Below are 18,097 nucleotides of genomic sequence, written 5' to 3'. Positions count from 1 at the left end.
GACACCAGGAAAAGTGGTATCAATTGACCCACAGTGCAAATTTTATAATGGCACAGCAGCAGTCAGCCATGGACCATGCATGAGGTATTAGGGTCTGGGCCATCATTTACAGCTTTTAATTTAACTTCAAAGTAGGACGAGGTGGCTGAGGAATCGGTGTACACCTGCTGTGCTGGGAACTCTGATTCTCATGCAACAGCTCAAACTGCTTTTCTGCTCAGCCACACTCAGATGGCAGAAAAATCAGTTTCATAGAGTATTATTGGTAGAAATATTTAAGGATAGCAAAACAGGTAGTTTACTAAAAGAAAGGGCAAGCTAGTCTAGGTCTAGCAGGTCTAGGAGCCCTGCTGCTACAGGCAAAACACATGAAGGAGACCCAACTTGGAGTCTCTACATTTCAAAAAAACATTGCCATACACCCCCTAAGTGACATCAATTACACCAGAGTAGAAATAGTATAATGGGGACTGACACCCCTTCCACTACAAGAAACAGACCAGATGGAGACCCAACCAGGAGTCTCTACATTTAAAAAAATTAGTGTCAGACATCAGCAGCGGTAGCAACAGCATGCACAAAAGCCACGACAAAGCTGTCACAGGCTGCAATAATGTGAGATCAATGCAGAACACTAGACACTACAATATCTCCTAGTCTGCACAGTCTGCAATTAGGGTGCAAACATCCTTGGAGATCCATGACTTATTCATCTTTATGAATGTTAGGTGGTCCACACTTTCAGGGGACACCCGGATGCGCTTATCCATCAGTACACCACCAGCAATGCTGAAGACACATTCTGAGAGAACGCTGTCTCCTGGGCATGATAAAAACTCCAAGGCATGACAGGCAAGCTCAGGACACTCTTCCATTTTTGAAGACCAAAATGTAAAAGGGTGCAAACCCTCCCTGAAGGCATTGATATTGAGCTTGAGATACTTCTGCACCATCCTCTCCAATTGTTCACTATGTGTCAGACATGTACTCTGTTGTGCTGGAGCACAGGCTGGACTAAAAAATGTGTGAAACGACTCAAAAATTGCTTCTGCCGCATACACTGCTGCAGCTGCTGCTAATGTTTTTCCATTGACTATGTGCATCACTGCTGTCTTGGAGAAAACTACTCTTAGGGTATGTGCACACGATGCAGAAATGAAGCAGAAAATTTCTGCATCATTTCTGCATCTCCCTGTCAGAAAAAACGCATGCAGATTGTGCATGCGTTTTTCCTGCAGAATACATGCGGATCCACATGCGGATTCACATGCGTTTCCGCATGCAGATTGACAAGCGCTTTCCAGGCGATTTTAGCATCACCTGGAAAGTGCTTGACAACTAGGTCACACTATATAAATCCATGCAAACAGCATGGATTTATATAGTGTGACCCGAGAGAGTGTATATACTTACCTCCGATGGCCCGCGCTGTCCTGCTTTACACTCCGTTCTCCCGGCTGCTGGCAACTTTGAATTGAAAGACCTGCCGACGTCAGCGTCACGTGACCCGTCACATGACTCTGACGTCAGCGCAGGTCCTTCAACTCACTGCAAGTGCTGGGAACCAAGCAGGAGCGCTGCGCGGGCCGAGAGATGGTAAGTATATATATATTTTTTATTTTATTCTTGTTTTACAGCTTTTTTAATGGTACCTGGGTGTGGAGGAGACTCTCCTCTTCTCCACACTCGGGTACCATCCGCACATTAGAACGCGCCAATAACGCAAGTACAGATGCAGTCTTGCGGAATTGGCGCGTTCTAATGCAAGTCAATGGCGGCGAAAACGCCGCATTTACGCAAAATTAATTGACATGCTGCGGATTTTTGAGCGCAGCGTTTACGCTGCGGAAAAATCCGCATCATGGGCACAGCACATGCGGATTTCAATTGGGGAACATTGCTGCCCTTCTACCATGCGTTTTTCATGCGTTTCCGCGGCGTTTACGCAACTGCAAAAACGCAGCGGAAACGCATTAAATACGCATCGTGTGAACTCAGCCTTAAGGTTTTCGACAAGTGTGTTTCGATACTTCAGCATGTTTGTGTCCCTTTCCAAGGCAGGAAGCATCTGGTAAAATTTACTCTTGTACCGTGGATCTAACAGAGTGGCAACTCAGTAGTCTGTACTATTTCGAATCCTAATAGTATGGGGATCATGTTGCAAAGAGTGCAGCAAGAAGGCACTTATGTGCAGGGCTCTTCCATGAGGTCCTAACACATGGTGTGGTGGTGGAGGGTGTGACAGAGTCACTGGTATTATATTGTAGAGGAGGTATGTGTCACTCAGGATGCTCTCCTGTGTGAACTGAGACCTACTGAATTTCTGCCAGCATGTTATATGCTGGGGGTTAACTCTTTTAAAGGGTGTGGTTTTATGGGAATGACATAGAGATGGAAGGGAAGTCATTCCCCATACCTCCACCTTAGGGTGTGGTTGAGCACTGTTTTTTTTCTGTTTTGTGTTTGGAGAGGCAAGGTCTCCAGACTGGACAGCCATAGCTCAGGACAGAGCTGGAGCTGGACATAGCCTGTGTGGGTGAACCGCACACACACATATGGACTGTGCTATCTTTTGTTTTGTTGTTTTTCCAGTAAGGCAGCACTTTTTCTGGAGTTGCAGGGCTTTATGCCATATAATAAAGCCTGCAGAGAAAACCTGGTTCCTTAGCCTACTTCCGGAAGTGTCCGAGCGAGTTGTTCTACCACAGTTGGTGTGAGAGTGCGTGCAAGATTCCAGGAACATGTTTACCTGCCACAGAGATCAGTGGATGTCCTGGGTGAAGGCCGCCAGCCAGCCAGAGAAGTCCGGCAGCCAGCCAGAGAAGCATGGAGGAGCTCATTAAGCACCTGGTGCAGAGTCAACAACAGATGCACCAAGAGCACTTGCAGAGCCAGCAGTAGCACCAGGAAATGACCAAACTGTTATTGCAACAGATCCAGTTGCAGCAAAAGGCACAGCAGCAGCACCAGCAGGAACAGCAGCAGCAGATACAGCTTCTGGCAGACACCATCTAGGGCAGGGCAACCGCTCCACCCCCAGGGCAGACTGATGACTCCCACGTCAAGGCGGCGATAAGACGGGCCATGCAGATGACCCCCAGGAATGATGTAGAAGCATTTCTGACTGTTTTTGAGAGGGTGGCTGATCGGGAGAGACTTCCACCAGAACAGGGTGCAGAGGTTCTGGCACCACATTTGTCAGGGGAACCCCAAAAGGCATACTACAACTTGGTACTGCAGGATGCCAAGGAATATGCCAAGCTAAAGACAGAGATTTTAGCATACCTGGGAGTGAATATGGCGGTGAGAGCCCAACGAGTCCACCATTGGGCGTATGCCAGCGACAAACCCACTCACTCGCAGATATATGACCTACTGCATCTCGTTCAGAAGTGTTTGCAGCCAGAGTCCTCCACTCCGGCCCAGATGGTTGAGCGGGTGGTGATTGATAGATTTGTGCACTCCCTTCACCAAGCCAGTACAGACTTGGGTTGCCCAGGGCGATCCCCAGCACGCAGATAACTTTATTGGCCTGGTAGAGAGGTACCAGGTGGTTGAGAAATCCCTTGGGAAACCAGAAATAGTCACTTCTCCATACTGGGATACCCAAAAGGGGGCAGGTTTACCATGGAAGGGGTCTAGAGCCACCACTGGGGGGAGTTCTACTCCCACTGAAGGCGCTACAGGGACTGTTGCTAAAGATCTAGTCTGTTGGTGGTGTCACAACCCTGGACACCAGGTGTCATATGTCCCCCGAGCCCATGGACTGCAGCGTAGACAGACGGGTCTCCTATTATGCTTATCTCGCCTGTAGTGTGGACTCTCGACCCAGCGAGGGACTGCAGGCATGTGCCGTGTCCATTAATGGGGTGATGGTTCTTGGACTGTTGGATTCAGGGAGTCTAGTGACCCTAATCGATGCTAACCTTCCCCACCAGCTGATCTCTGCCAAGACTGTGGGCATTTGCTGTATACATGGGGACGCCAAGGACTACCCTGTGACCACAGTGACAGTGGGAACAGACTGTGGTGCCCAATCCCATGAGGTCGAGGTGGTTAAGGACCTGATACATGACCATCATATTAAGGCGCAATTTCCCATTGTTCTGGGACTTGTGAGGGAAAGGAACTGGACTGAGTCACGTGGACAAATTCCAGGTCCCTAAGGAAATACCCCCGTTGACATCTGAAGGGGATGAGTTCCCATTGTGTGTCCTTGCCGGCGACGAAGACGAGACTGAGACCGAGGAGGCCGACCTCCCTGAGTTAGAAGTGACCGGAGAGAATTTTGGGTCTGCTCAAGTTCGGGACTTGACCTTGAAGGGGGCATGGAACAATATTACTGTCTGTAATGAGGTTGCTCAAGAGTCGGGGGCAGACACCAGGTACCCACACTTCGCAGTTCAGGGGGAGTTATTGTATTGGGTGACTAAACCAAGGGGTGATTAGACAGTGGAGCAGCTATTAGGTCCAGGCCATACTGACAGAGGTTAGTAGATATGGCCCATTCACATGTTCTGTGGGGACACCTGGGGGTTGAGAAAACTCAGGAGTAGTGTTGAGCCACCCCCGTAGTGTTCGAGTTCGGTTCGGTTCGTCGAACACCCGTGTGTTCGCCGAACTGTTCGTCGAGCTGTTCGTCGAACACCTTCGAACACCGTTAAAACCAATGGCAGTCAAACAAAAACACATAGAAACACATAGAAAACACCTTCAAAGGTGTCCAAAAGCTGACAAACTGCTCAGAAGACACAACTAACACATGGAAAAGTGACAAGTACATATAGTCATGCGAAAAGAAAAGAGGTGGAGGAGTAAAAGGAGGGGGAGACACAGATATAGGCATGTCATGCCCTTCTAAAATCCAAAAAGTGAGAAGCCGACACGGCCAGTCCGTTCCTGCCCGTGCCACCTCTGTGTCGCCGGGTTTGTGCCAGAGCCGCGGTGGACCCTGACGGCCAGCCCCCCTATCCCAATACTGGTGCCTGTCCGCCGGTGGGTCGAGGCCCCCCACGGTGGGGGGGGAGTAACATCTGCAGAAGAAAGACCATCTTCCAGCCAAACTAAGATGTCGACTTCTTTTCGTGGACAATGTGATACGATCCCATTCTTACGGACACGCCCATCGCTACAAATTCTAAATGAGGCACAAAAACAGCAGGTGCTTCAACGGATATCAAGTGCTCCTTCAAGTGGGCTCTCCATCACCTCAATTTCAACATCACAAATACTCCAGTCCTCAGAGGTGTCACCCCAATCGCACTTGCTTCCTCACAGCTCCCAAGTCTCCAGCTGCCCGTCTGAGTATGGGGTAGCACAGATGGTTGAGTCTGCACAGCTGTTTACTCATACTATAGCCTGGGAAACGGAGGTCTGCTCCAGAGCTTCTGTTAATCCAGATGAGGAAATGATCTGATCTGATGCCCAGAATCTTTATAAGTCGGATCCAGGACCAGATGAAGAAGGTTCTGAGCATAATGTAGACCCTTGTTCCCAAACTGTAACTCCTGTTGGTGGAGACAATGATGAAGACGATGATGAGACTCAAATACCTGATTGGAGCGACAACTTGACTTTTCGGTCAGGGCAGGAAGAGGTTGGCTCTGAGGACGACGGGTGTGATAACACACAGGGTGATGATGACGAGGTTGGAGATCCCACTTACTGTCAACCCACAGTCAGCCAGTCGATGAGGTCAGCAGAGGAGGTGGAGGAGGATGTGACTAGCCCTGGGGATGGGGATGACTCGGTACCCGGGAATTTGCCTGGCCTTGGGGATGTCGCGGTGGTCGGCTCCCTGGCCCGTACCCTGGGGTCTCTCTTTAAAAGGGTGGATAATTGTTAATTTTATAAGAGTTCATGACGCCACCTGTGGTATCTGGTGACAAGCACCAGCGCTGCAGCAGTCCACTGAGGCCGGTGATAAGGCAGCTCGATGGTATAGCTCCCCACAGGTGGACCTAGGTCTCAGGTCAGCGTATGTAGGGGGAATGCAGAACAGGCGAGACCCAGCTGGGTCAGAGCAAGAACGGGAACGGACACGGTAGTCACTTCAGTACCTTTTACTGGTGGAAATTCAGGCACATCCCGGAGCACTGTAGGGTGAAGGGTGCATATCAGGATCCTCCCCAATGAGCGGGTGTAGGGCCTCCTGTTTCTTGCCTCTGCGCAGTAAGTTTCTGACCTGCCTGGAGCTAGGCCTAACTTTGTCTCTGTCCTGCGCTGGCTGACCTTGTGGTAGGGCCTTCTCTTGGAGTTCACGCTCCCAGTATGCGGGGCCTAAGCGTCTCCTGGCTCTGTTACATATCAGCACCTTAGCGATCCTGGGACTTGTAGTTGAGCTGGTTAAGCTCCTCTGCCCCTTATGTACTAACTCGCCACTCGCCTTCGGCCTACTCGGGCCCTCACTAGGCTATACACACTAACGGCAGCTTGCCGCGCTTCACTGATCTTACGGCACCGGCACACCTTAAGCTCTATCTGGGCTCCCTGAATCTAGCAAGCAGGAGCCTCGTGCTCCACTGCTGAACTATTAACTGCGTTCTCTAGACTAGACTGAGCTCCACTGCAGACTGACCTCTCTTAGGCTTCTCTACTGCAGGAACTCTTCAGAGGAACTGAACTGCCTAGCTCCACCTTCCCTATTTATATCCCTAACGGGCTCCCTCTGCTGGTCTGAGGTGGAAGGTGGAGATGTGTAAATGTTTATGGGGGCCTCTTGTGGAGGATTCCATCAATGCACTCTTCTAGGATCTGTGATACCAAGCGCAGCGGGGCATCACAGATGCTATTGACGACGAGGTTAGGTTGCGCCTTCCTGAACAGAGACGGAGTACTGGAAGCACGTCAACAACTGCATCCTCAACCACAACTCTGCCTCTGACCACAAGTCGTAGTGGCTCTTCAGGTCACATGGGCTCTAAGCCTTGCATAGCCTGGGCATTTATTCAGATCGATAAGGATGACCCAACTCGTGTTATCTGTAATATTTGTCAGCAAAAGCTAAGTAGAGGCCAAAAAATCCATAGTTTGAGTACTTCATGCATGTACCGTCACATGGATATGAAGCATAAGTTGCAGTAGGAAGCTCACTGTGCTACAATGCGGCCTAGCCGGCTGGGCCAACCACCGTCTGCCCCATCTTGTGCATCCGCAGCCTCTTCATCCTCTGTGACTGGGGGGACAGCAGTCACACATGTTTTCGGACGCAGACCTGCCACCTCTTTACCCGCAACAGCCAGTGTGATTGGCAGGTCGTCAGTTCATTGGGAAGTGGAAACACCTGCTAGTGTTGAGCGCTCTCCGACATCGAGAGCACCACCTTTGGATCAAGGCAACCTAACATGTCCGCCTGCATCTTCCTCACAGACCGGCAGTTTGCCGGGGACACCCTACTCAACACCGTCTAAGCAAAACAGCCAGCCCTCGGTCCCTCAGATGTGGAAAAGTAAAAGACAATTTCCTCCTAGCCATGAGAAAGCTAAGAGGTTGAATTTCACCATCTGCAAGCTGTTGGCTACAGAAATGCTGCCTTTCCACCTGGAGGACACAGAGGATTTTCAAGACCTTATGTCCGTCACAGTGCCCCAGTACCAGATGCCCAGTCGGCACTACTTCTCAAAGAAAGGTGTGCCTGCGCTCCACTAGCATGTCGCACACAACATCACCGCTTCTTTGAGAAACTCTGTGTGTGACAGGGTGCACTTCACCACAGACACTTGGACGAGAAGGCATGGACAGGGGCGTTACATGTCGCTGACTGGGCACTGGGTAACTATGGTGACAGCACGACAAGGGGCTGCTGTCCAAGTCTTACCGTCCCCACGAGTTGTGCGTCAATCCTCTTTATCTCGAAGTTCCTCCACTGCTTCTGCCTCCTCAACCTCCTCTCGGTCCTCCACCTGCACCCAAAGCCTGTCTGGTAATGCCACCTGCTTTCTAACTGCGCAGAAGGAATCCTGCACACCTCCTTGCTATGCTGGCAGCAGGGCTCAACGGCATCAGTGTTTACTTTGAAATGTCTGGGAAATGTGAGTCACACAGCTGAGGAGTTGTGGTCAGCTCTGGAGACCCAGTTTCATTAAAGGTTGTCTCCACTGGACCTGCAACCAGGGAAGGCCATGTGCGACAATGCTGCAAACCTGGGTGCGGCACTTCGCCGGGGCAATGTCACACACGTGCCTTGTATGGCTCACGTGTTGACCCTGGTTGTCCAGCAATTTTTAGCCCACTATCCCGGACTAGATGGCCTTCTGCAGAGGGCACGGTCGCTGTGTGCTCACTTCCGCCGTTCGCATCCCGCAGTTCAACGACTTACATCTCTACAGAAGTCGTTGGGTCTGCCAGTTCACCGGCTGAAATGCGATGTGCCGACACGGTGGAATTCAACTCTGCACATGTTGCAGCGACTGTGGCAGCACCGACAAGCCCTGGTGCAATACGTTATGACGTATAGCCTGGGCCAACGAGATCCAGAGGTGGGGCAAATCACGCTGCAGGAGTGGTCTCAGATCAGGGACCTATGAAGTTGACGTGCCCCCTGGGCCATGGGGTACCCTGAGCTGGGCCAGTAGACGCTGGGGGTTGTAGTCACTGTGGCGGTGACCCAGTCCGTGACCCAAGGCGGTCAATCCAAGGGTAATTTGTATATATGGATTTTATAATGTCTGACTACGCCACCTGTGGAGTGCGGCCAAAAGGGCCGTCGCTGCGGAACAGTCCTCTGAAGCTGGTGGTTTTGCAGCAACGGTATTATTACTAGAGATGAGCGTTGTTCTACTCGAACTGTTCGCCAATCTCAAATTCGAGCTGTTTTGGGCGGTGTTCGAGCCGTTCGGCGAACACGAACAATTTGAGAAAAATTCGGCTGTTCGAGGTTATGTTCGATAACTGTTCGTGCACCAAAATCCTAACTGGATTTTTTCTCAGTAATGATGAAAATTAATGTTAATACGCAGTTTGAGTGTACAGCGGGGTGGGGGGAGGGGCAGGGGATGGATCTCTGCAGGAACAATGAAGATCTCCATTTTTTTTTTCTCTTTCCCGCATTTGCAGTGGGGAGGTGCAATCTGTCAGCCTATCAGCAGCGCACACACGGAGCGAAGTGCTTTTTTTCACACAAGCAAGGGCATGTGTCATTGGCAGTGTATGTCACATGTCCTTGCCCTATAAGACCAAGCCATTTTCCCCGTCGCCACCATTTTCTCACTGCTGCAGCTGCGTGTTAGACGGCACCGCTGTTGCTGTGTGCGCTATACCTTGTTAATTTCAAGCCAATTTTCGCACAAATCTACAGATAGCTTGGGAGTAGGGAATAGTTGTGATTGCAGTCCTTTTAAGGACTAGGTTACAGCATTTCCTACGACTTTTATCAGGGAGGTCTGTGCTCTTAAATAGATAGGTTGTGGGAGTAAAGACTAATTGTAATTGGAGTCCTTTTCAGGACTAGGTTACATCAGTTCCTATCAGTTTTTGCCAGGCAGGTCTGTGCCAGTGCTGTGCAAGTTTTTTTCACAGCATTTGGCTGAATCTAGCAAAGCTAATCCTTTTTGGCCTATTGCAGAGTGTGTTAGTCAGTGGAGTAGCCTATCTGTGTTGCAAGATATACCTCCTGTGTATAGAATACCAATTTTTTTACTGCACCTAGTGAAGTAAAATCTTTTGGGCATAGCATCATTCTATTAGTCCATCTATACTGACCTCCATCAGGTTGCAAATTAAAACTAATTTTTATCTGCATCTACAGTACCTCTGAAAAAATATTTGGGCTTCTAGCTGTGTGTGGGACTTGTTGTATTAGTCCATCTATACTGACCTCCATCAGGTTGCAAACTGAATATATTTTTTTCTGCATCTACCTCTGAAAAAATATTGGGCTTCTAGCTGTGTGTGGGACTTGTTGTATTAGTCCATCTATACTGACCTCCATCAGGTTGCAAACTGAATATATTTTTTTCTGCATCTACCTCTGAAAAAATATTGGGCTTCTAGCTGTGTGTGGGTCTTGTTCTATTAATCCATCTATACTGACCTCCATCAGGTTGCAAATTCAAAATAATTTTTTTCTGCATCTAACCCAGCCAATAGTTTTGGCCTCATACCACAGTTTGGCCACTCAGCTCTGCTCGGTTACCATCCATTGTTTTTTTGTGCAAACAACTCAAGAGTTGTGAATTAGTTAACCACCAAAATGAGTGGAAAAAGGCCTGCTGCTGGTGGAAAGGGGAATAGGCGTGTTGGGAAGGGGAAAAAAGGTTGTGTCCGTGGGGTAGGTGTTAAAGCAACAGTAACATCTGCAGAAGAAAGACCATCTTCCAGCCAAACTAAAATGTCTACTTCTTTTAGCGGACAATGTGATAAGATCCCTTTCTTACGGCCACGCCAATCGCTACAAATTCCAGATGAGGCACAAAAACAGCAGGTGCTTCAACGGATATCAAGTGCTCCTTTAAGTGGGCTCTCCTCCACATCAACTTCAACATCACAAATACTCCAGTCCTCAAAGGTGTCACCCAAATCGCACTTGCTTCCTCACAGCTCCCAAATCTCCAGCTGCCCGTCTGAGTATGAGGTAGAACAGATGGTTGAGTCTGCAGAGCTGTTTACTCATACTATAGCCTGGGAATCAGAGGTCGACTCCAGCGCTTCTGTGAATCCAGACGAGGAAATGATCTGCACTGATGCCCAGAATCTTTATGAGTCGGATCCAGGACCAGACGCAGAAGGTTCTGACCATAATGTAGACCCTCATTCCCAAACTGTAACTCCTGTTGGTGGAGACAATGAGGAAGACGATGATAAGACTCAAATACCTGATTGGAGCGACAACTTTAGTTTTTTGTCAGGGCAGGAACAGGTTGGCTCTGAGGACGATGGGTGTGATAACGCACAGGGTGATGATGATGAGGTCGGAGATCCCACTTACTGTCAACCCACAGTCAGCCAAGAGATGAGGTCAGCAGAGGAGGTGGAGGAAGATGCTAGTGACGACGAGGTCAGGTTGCGCCTTCCTGGACAGAGACGTAGTACTGGAAGCACGTCAACAACTGCATCCTCAAACACAACTCTGCCTCTCACCACAAGTCGTGGTGGCTCTTCAGGTCGCATGGGTGCTAAGCCTTGCATAGCCTGGGCATTTTTTCAGATCGATAAAGATGACCCAACTCGTGTTATTTGTAACATTTGTCAGCAAAAGCTAAGTAGAGGCCAAAAAATACATAGTTTGAGTACTTCATGCATGAACCGGCACATGGACATGAAGCATAAGTTGCAGTGGGAAGCTCAGTGTGCTACAATGCGGCCTAGCCGGCCGGGCCAACCACCGTCTGCCATATCTTGTGCATCCGCGGCCTCTTCATCCTCTGTGACTGGGGGGACAGCAGTCACACCTGTTTTGGGGCGCAGACCTGCCACCTCTTTACCCGCAACAGCCAGCGTGATTGGCAGGTCATCATTTTCTTTGGAGGTGGTAACACCAGCTGGTGTTGAGCGCTGTCCGACATCGATAGCACCACCTTTGGATCAAGGCAACCTAACATGTCCGCCTGCATCTTCCTCACAGACCGGCAGTTTGCCGGGGACACCCTTATCAACCCCGTCTAAGCACAATAGCCAGCCCTCGGTCCCTCAGATGTGGACAAGTAAAAGACCATTTCCTCCTAGCCATGAGAAAGCTAAGAGGTTGAATTTCACCATCTGCAAGCTCTTGGCTACAGAAATGCTGCCTTTCCGCCTGCTGGACACAGAGGATTTTCGAGACCTTATGTCCGTCGCACTGCCCCAGTACCAGATGCCCAGTCGGCACTACTTCTCAAAGAAAGGTGTGCATGCGCTCCACCAGCATGTCGCACATAACATCACCGCTTCTTTGAGAAACTCTGTGTGTGACAGGGTGCATTTCACCACAGACACTTGGACGAGTAGGCATGGACAGGGGCGTTACATGTCGCTGACTGGGCACTGGGTAACTATGGTGACAGCAGGACAAGGTGCTGCTGTCCAAGTCTTGCCGTCCCCACGAGTTGTGCGTCAATCCTCTTTATGTCAAAGTTCCTCCACTGCTTCTGCCTCCTCAACCTCCTCTCGGTCTTCCACCTCCACCCAAAGCCTGTCTGGTCATGCCACAAGCTTTCTAACTGCACAGAAGGGATCCTGCACACCTCCTTACTATGCTGGCAGTAGGGCTCAACGTCATCAGGCGGTTTTTACATTGAAATGTCTGGGAAATGTGAGTCACACAGCTGAGGAGTTGTGGTCAGCTCTGGAGAACCAATTTCATGAATGGTTGTCTCCACTGGACCTGAAACCAGGGAAGGCCGTGTGCGACAATGCTGCAAACCTGGGTGCGGCCCTTCGCCGGGGCAATGTCACACACGTGCCTTGTATGGCTCACGTGTTGAACCTGGTTGTCCAGCAATTTTTAGCCCACTATCCCAGACTAGATGGCCTTCTGCAGAGGGCACGGTCGCTGTGTGCTCACTTCCGCCGTTCGCATCCCGCAGCTCAGCGACTTACATCTCTACAGAAGTCGTTGGGCCTGCCACTTCACCGGCTAAAATGCGATGTGCCTACCCGGTGGAATTCAACTCTGCACATGTTGCAGCGACTGTGGCAGCACCGACAAGCCCTGGTGCAATACGTTCTGACGTATAGCCTGGGCCAACGAGATTCAGAGGTGGGGCAAATCACGCTGGAGGAGTGGTCTCAGATCAGGGACCTATGCACCCTTCTGCACAGTTTTGAAATGGCGACGAAGATGTTTAGTTCTGACGATGCCATTATCAGCATGACTATTCCGGTGTTTTACATGCTGGAGCACATGTTAAACAGAATTCGGAGTCAGGTGGTGGCACAAGAGGAGGTGGAGGAAGTAGAGGAGGAGGAGTTGTATGCGGAAGGGCTAACATCTGCAAGGTCCAGACGGTCGGCAGCACCAAGGCGGCAGGCATGTGAGGGTGGGGGAGATGGTTTTACCAGGGCGCATGGTAGCAGCCAAACTAGTGAGGAAGGTGCAGGAGCCCAGGAAGAAGTGGAGGACGAACTGATGGAAGACTCATTAGATGAGGGAGACCTTGATCACATTTCTGTTGTGCGAGGTTGGGGGGAGAGGACAGAGGAAGGAAGCATGATTGTTACCTCGCCACCAACACAACAGGGACTTGGTGCTCCTGGATGCGCAACACACATGAGTGCCTTCTTGCTGCACTACCTGCAACTTGACCCTCGAATTGTGAGAATTAGAAATAATCCTGACTACTGGGTTGCCACACTGTTAGATCCCCGGTACAAAAGTAAATTTGCAGAAATTATTCCTGCCATAGAAAGGGATGCACGCATGCAGGAGTATTAGCAGAGACTGTTGCAGAATCTTACATGTGCTTTTCCACAAAATACCAGTGGTGCACGTAGTGAATCTCACAGTTCCAACTTGCCAACCGTGGGACCGTCAAGTGTTCAGCACTCAAACCGTAACAGAACCACAGTATCTGCTGGTAACATCAATTTTGCGGAATAATTTCACCACTTTTTTAGCCCATCCTTTGCAAGGCCACAGGAGACAAGAAGTCTGACACATAGTCAACGCCTAGAGACGATGGTACAGGAGTATCTCCAAGTAAACATTGAAGCCACGACTGTGTCACTGGACCCTTGCTCTTTTTGGGCTTCCAATCTGGATAAATGGCCGGAGCTAGCCACTTACGCCTTGGAGATCTTGTCATGCCCCGCAGCCAGCGTTCTGTCTGAACGTGTGTTCAGCGCTGCTGGTGGTGTGCTGACAGATAAGCGCACGCGGCTCTCCACTGATAATGTAGACAGACTCACGTTCATAAAGATGAACAAATCATGGATCCGAAACGACTTTTCTACCCCTGTGTCATCCTGGGGAGAGTAAAAGCTTGATGATTGGTTAAAATCACCCTACCAACCGTTTTAAGCTTTCAAATTACTAATCATGTTTATCTGTATCTTGACTGGAAAATAATTTGGGCTTTGTAGCAGTGTGCAGCACTGATCCTATTAGGCCATCTATACTAAAGCTTCACCAGATTTAAAATTAAAAATAATTTTTAGCTGCATCTAGCCCGGAAAATAATTTTGGGGCTCCGAGATGCGCAAGGCACATAAGTGCCTTCTTGCTGCACTACCTGCAGCATGACCCTCATATTGTCAGAATTCGAAGTAATCATGACTACTGGGTTGCCACACTCTTAGATCCCCCAAACTTTTCGATCAACCTTTTCATTTTAATAAAGACCAAAAAAATGGTCATTTTTGAAATTATAAGCATTAGCAGGTTGTTAGAAACTGAAATCAAACAGTTTTCAACTCAAAACTTTATTCTAGGTGATGTTACATTTTCACATAGGACCCCTTGTTCGAAAGGAGCTTCTGAACTCTCTCGTCCATTGAATTTGTCAGGTTTTGGATGGTTTCTGCTTCAATTGTTTTGCATGAGGACAGAATACCCTCCCAGAGCTGTTGCTTAGATGTGAACTGCCTCCCGCCATCATAGACACTCCTTTTAATGATGCTCCAAAGGTTCTGAATGGGGTAGAGGTCAGGGGAGCATGGGGGTCACACCATAAGTTTGTCCCCTTTTATGCCCATATCAGCCAGAGATGCAGATGTTTTATGTGCAGCATGAGATGGTGCATTATCATGCAGAAAAATGATCTTGCTGTGAAATACACGGTTCTTCTTCTTGAACCATGGCAGGAAGTGCTGTTTGAGAAAATCCACATACATTATGGAGTTCATCTTTAGCGCCTTCAGGGATCCTAAAGGGGCCGACAATCTCTCTCCTCATGATTCCAGCCCAAAACATTACTCCACCTCCTCCTTGTTGGCGCTGTAGCCGTGTTTGCGTGGGGTGTCCATCAACCAGCCATCCTCCACTCCATCCATCTGGACCATCGAGCGCTGCACGGCACTCATCCGTGAACAAAACAGTTTTGAAATCAGTCTTTATGTAATGTTTGGCCCACTGGAGCCGTTTCTGCTTGTGTGAAGTGGATAGAGGAGGTCGACAGGATGGCGCATGCACAGCTGCAAACCTCTGAAGGACCCTGCATCTTGTTGTTCGGGGGACGTTGGAGGCACAAGCAGCTTCAAAAACTTGTCTGCTGCTATGACAAGGCTTTTTTGCCGCTGCTCTTTCAACCTGACGTAATTGCCTGTAGGAAAGAGTCCTCAATTTGCCCTTATCAGCACGCACACGTGTGTACTGTGAATCAGCTACATACTTCTTGATTGCCAAGACACTTCATCCTGATCATCGCACAATGTTGATTGTAGTCATGCCTTGACCTAAACACTCCACAATTTGTTGCTTCTCAGCAGCCGACACATCCTTTTTCTTTCCCATTTTGGCAGAAAATGTAGGCTGCTTAATAATGTGAGAGAGCCTTCTTAAGTAGTCTTGCCTTTCATTGGACACACCTGCCAAACTAATTAGCACAGGTGTCTGCAATTGCTTACAGTGATATAAAGAGCCCTGACACACATCACCATCAATGAGTTTAACTGACAAACAAACAAATTCTTCCCTTATCACTCCTAAACACTTTTTGCATAATAATTTGGAACGCAGTGTACATGTGCTTTTCCACAAAACACCAGTGGTTCACGTAGTGAATCTTACAGTTCTAACTTGCCAACCGTGGTCTGTATGGAGTTGTTCAATAAAGGGCCCAAAATTAAGATAACATAGATGGGAGAGGTCTCTATGAATAGGAATTCCTAAGTATTTGATACCCTGTGAGGGCCAGGCAAAGGGAAAGTTGGACTGGATGGAATCCTATATGGATTTGGGGAGGGAGACATCGAGGGCCTCAGACTTCGCTGCATTGATTTTAAAATTTTACCATGTAACAAAGTGATCTATTTCAGCCATAACAGCATGGATGGATATATGTGATTGAGTGATATATACTAGGACATCATCAGCAAATAGAGAACACTTGTACTCGGTGCCTCCCACCTCAATCCACCTAATATTGGGGTTATGGCGAATTGATGAGAGCAGGTGCTCCGTCACTAGGATGTATAAGAGAGGGGACAGAGGACATCACTGCCTTGTCCCATTGGTGATTGTGAAAGGTGATGAAAATGTTCTGACGCACCCCCTGGGCCTTGGGACACCCGGAGCCGGACCCTTTTTGGTGGATGCTGGTGGTTGTAGTCTTCGTGGCGGCGACCCGGTTCCGTGGCTCAGGGCGGTCAAACCAGTGGCGGAACTATTTATGTGGTTTTGATGTTTAAATGTCCGACTACGCCACCCGTGGATTGCGGTCAGAGTGAACCGCCGCTACAGGGCAGACCGCTGAGGCTGGTGTTGTGGGTGCAGCAGAGCGTAGCATAACTCCCCACGGGAGGAGTATAGCCTCAGGGCAGTGTATGCGGAGGATGGGGGTGATGGTGCAGGGCAGCAGCAGTAACAACACGGAGTCAGTGATGCAGTTCAGGGCCTTTACTCACAGTTCTTATTATCCAGACCACGTCTGCAGGTAACGGCTGCCCACGTCGTACTGTGCTCACCAGGTGAGGGGCTCAGACAACTCCCAGATAACTTTGGAGCACTTCACAGGACCCCCTTTGTGTGTCCTTTGTCTGGCCTTTCTTACCAACACTTCTGTCCGGCTGCCTCGGGCCTCCTCTTGGTAAACTTGGCGCCAGTTTCCCTGACCCTATGTGGTGCCTTCCTAGCGGGTGTAGCGAGGGGCTGCGCCACATAAAATGTCAAAGCCTCCGGTTTCTAGCTGAGGGTCGTTTCCTGCCTCCACTAGTTCGGGGACCGGTCTCCCCCTTTGGCCTGACCCCTCCACGCAGGTGGATTCGGGCGTGCGGTGGCGACTCGCCCGTCCGCACCCCTGGGATCCCTTCATTCCTCGTTCCTGGAGCCTTCTCCGCTCCTCTTCCTTCCTTCTCCCTCTTCCAGGCCTGGGCCTCTGTTACTAGGCCCGCCTCTGGAGCAGAGCTCATGCAGAGCCCCTGCTCCCTGCCACTTCTGCTCAGACTTCTCTGCACTGAACTAAGATGGTGCCCACCTTTTATACTCCCTTCTCAATGCACCCAGGAACTGCTTCCTCCCTGCTCGTGCACTACAGGGTTCCCCTTCCTCAGTGTTCCCTCCCCCCACTCCAGCCAGGGACAGGGACTGTCGTGCCCATCTCAGGGGCATATTGGTCGCCCTGCCCCACGGCAATGTGGTGTAATGCATGCAGGTGTCGGGTCCTGATCCACACTCCATCCTTACCTGAGAGTGAGATATCACACCTCTGGGTGAGGTGCAATACGTCTGTAGCAACCGAGCCCTCAGGGTGCTACAGTTCCATTTATCTTCAGCCTAGGTGACGTATTGCGATACAGGGCCGTGATTTTGGCTATAAAAGGGTCCCCTAGACCCCTACCCCAAGCTTTTTAAGAGAATCATATATGGCGTGCCAGGAGACTCTATGGAATGCTTTCTCAGCAGCCAACGAGAGTATCTAATTACAAATTTTTAACTGCATCTAGCCCAGGAAATACTTTGTGCCTAGTAGCAGTGTCTGCTAGTCAGCGGATTATCCCGGCTGTTAAGCAAGCTGCACCACCTGTAGTTTAGACACTTAATTTTTTCAAAGGAAATGCTTCGGGACCATGGGATACTTAGTGAAGAGCATCAGGAGGCACCCCAAGGCATAGGGGCTGGGACTGGCAGTAGGATGCCTTGCGGTGGACAGCCGAGCTCGATCCTTATAAAAGCTTTTTAACTGCAGCAGCTTTAGTGGACGCTACTGGAGCTGGAATTACCGCGGCTGCTGGCATGAGACTTGCCCTCCAATAGATCCTTGTAAATGGATTTAAAGTGTATTCATTCAAATTAGAGAAACAATTTAAATTAAAAAGCTTAGAGCTGCCTCCACCACAGGGGGGCTCGCTCGACCCACCAGCGGACAGGCACCAGTATTGGGAGAGGGGGGCTGGCCGTCAGGGTTCACCGCGGCTCTGGCAGAAACCCGGCGACACGGAGGTGACACGGGCAGGAGCGGACTGGCCGTGTCGGCTTCTCACTTTTTGGATTTTAGAAGGGCATGACATGCCTATATCTGTGTCTCCC

This window comes from Phyllobates terribilis, unplaced genomic scaffold (assembly GCF_046119375.1).
Source record: "Phyllobates terribilis strain yellow unplaced genomic scaffold, ASM4611937v1 Scaffold_4__5_contigs__length_816908805, whole genome shotgun sequence".
NCBI classification, from domain to species: Eukaryota; Metazoa; Chordata; class Amphibia; order Anura; family Dendrobatidae; genus Phyllobates; species Phyllobates terribilis.
This window is presented reverse-complemented; position numbering follows the sequence as displayed.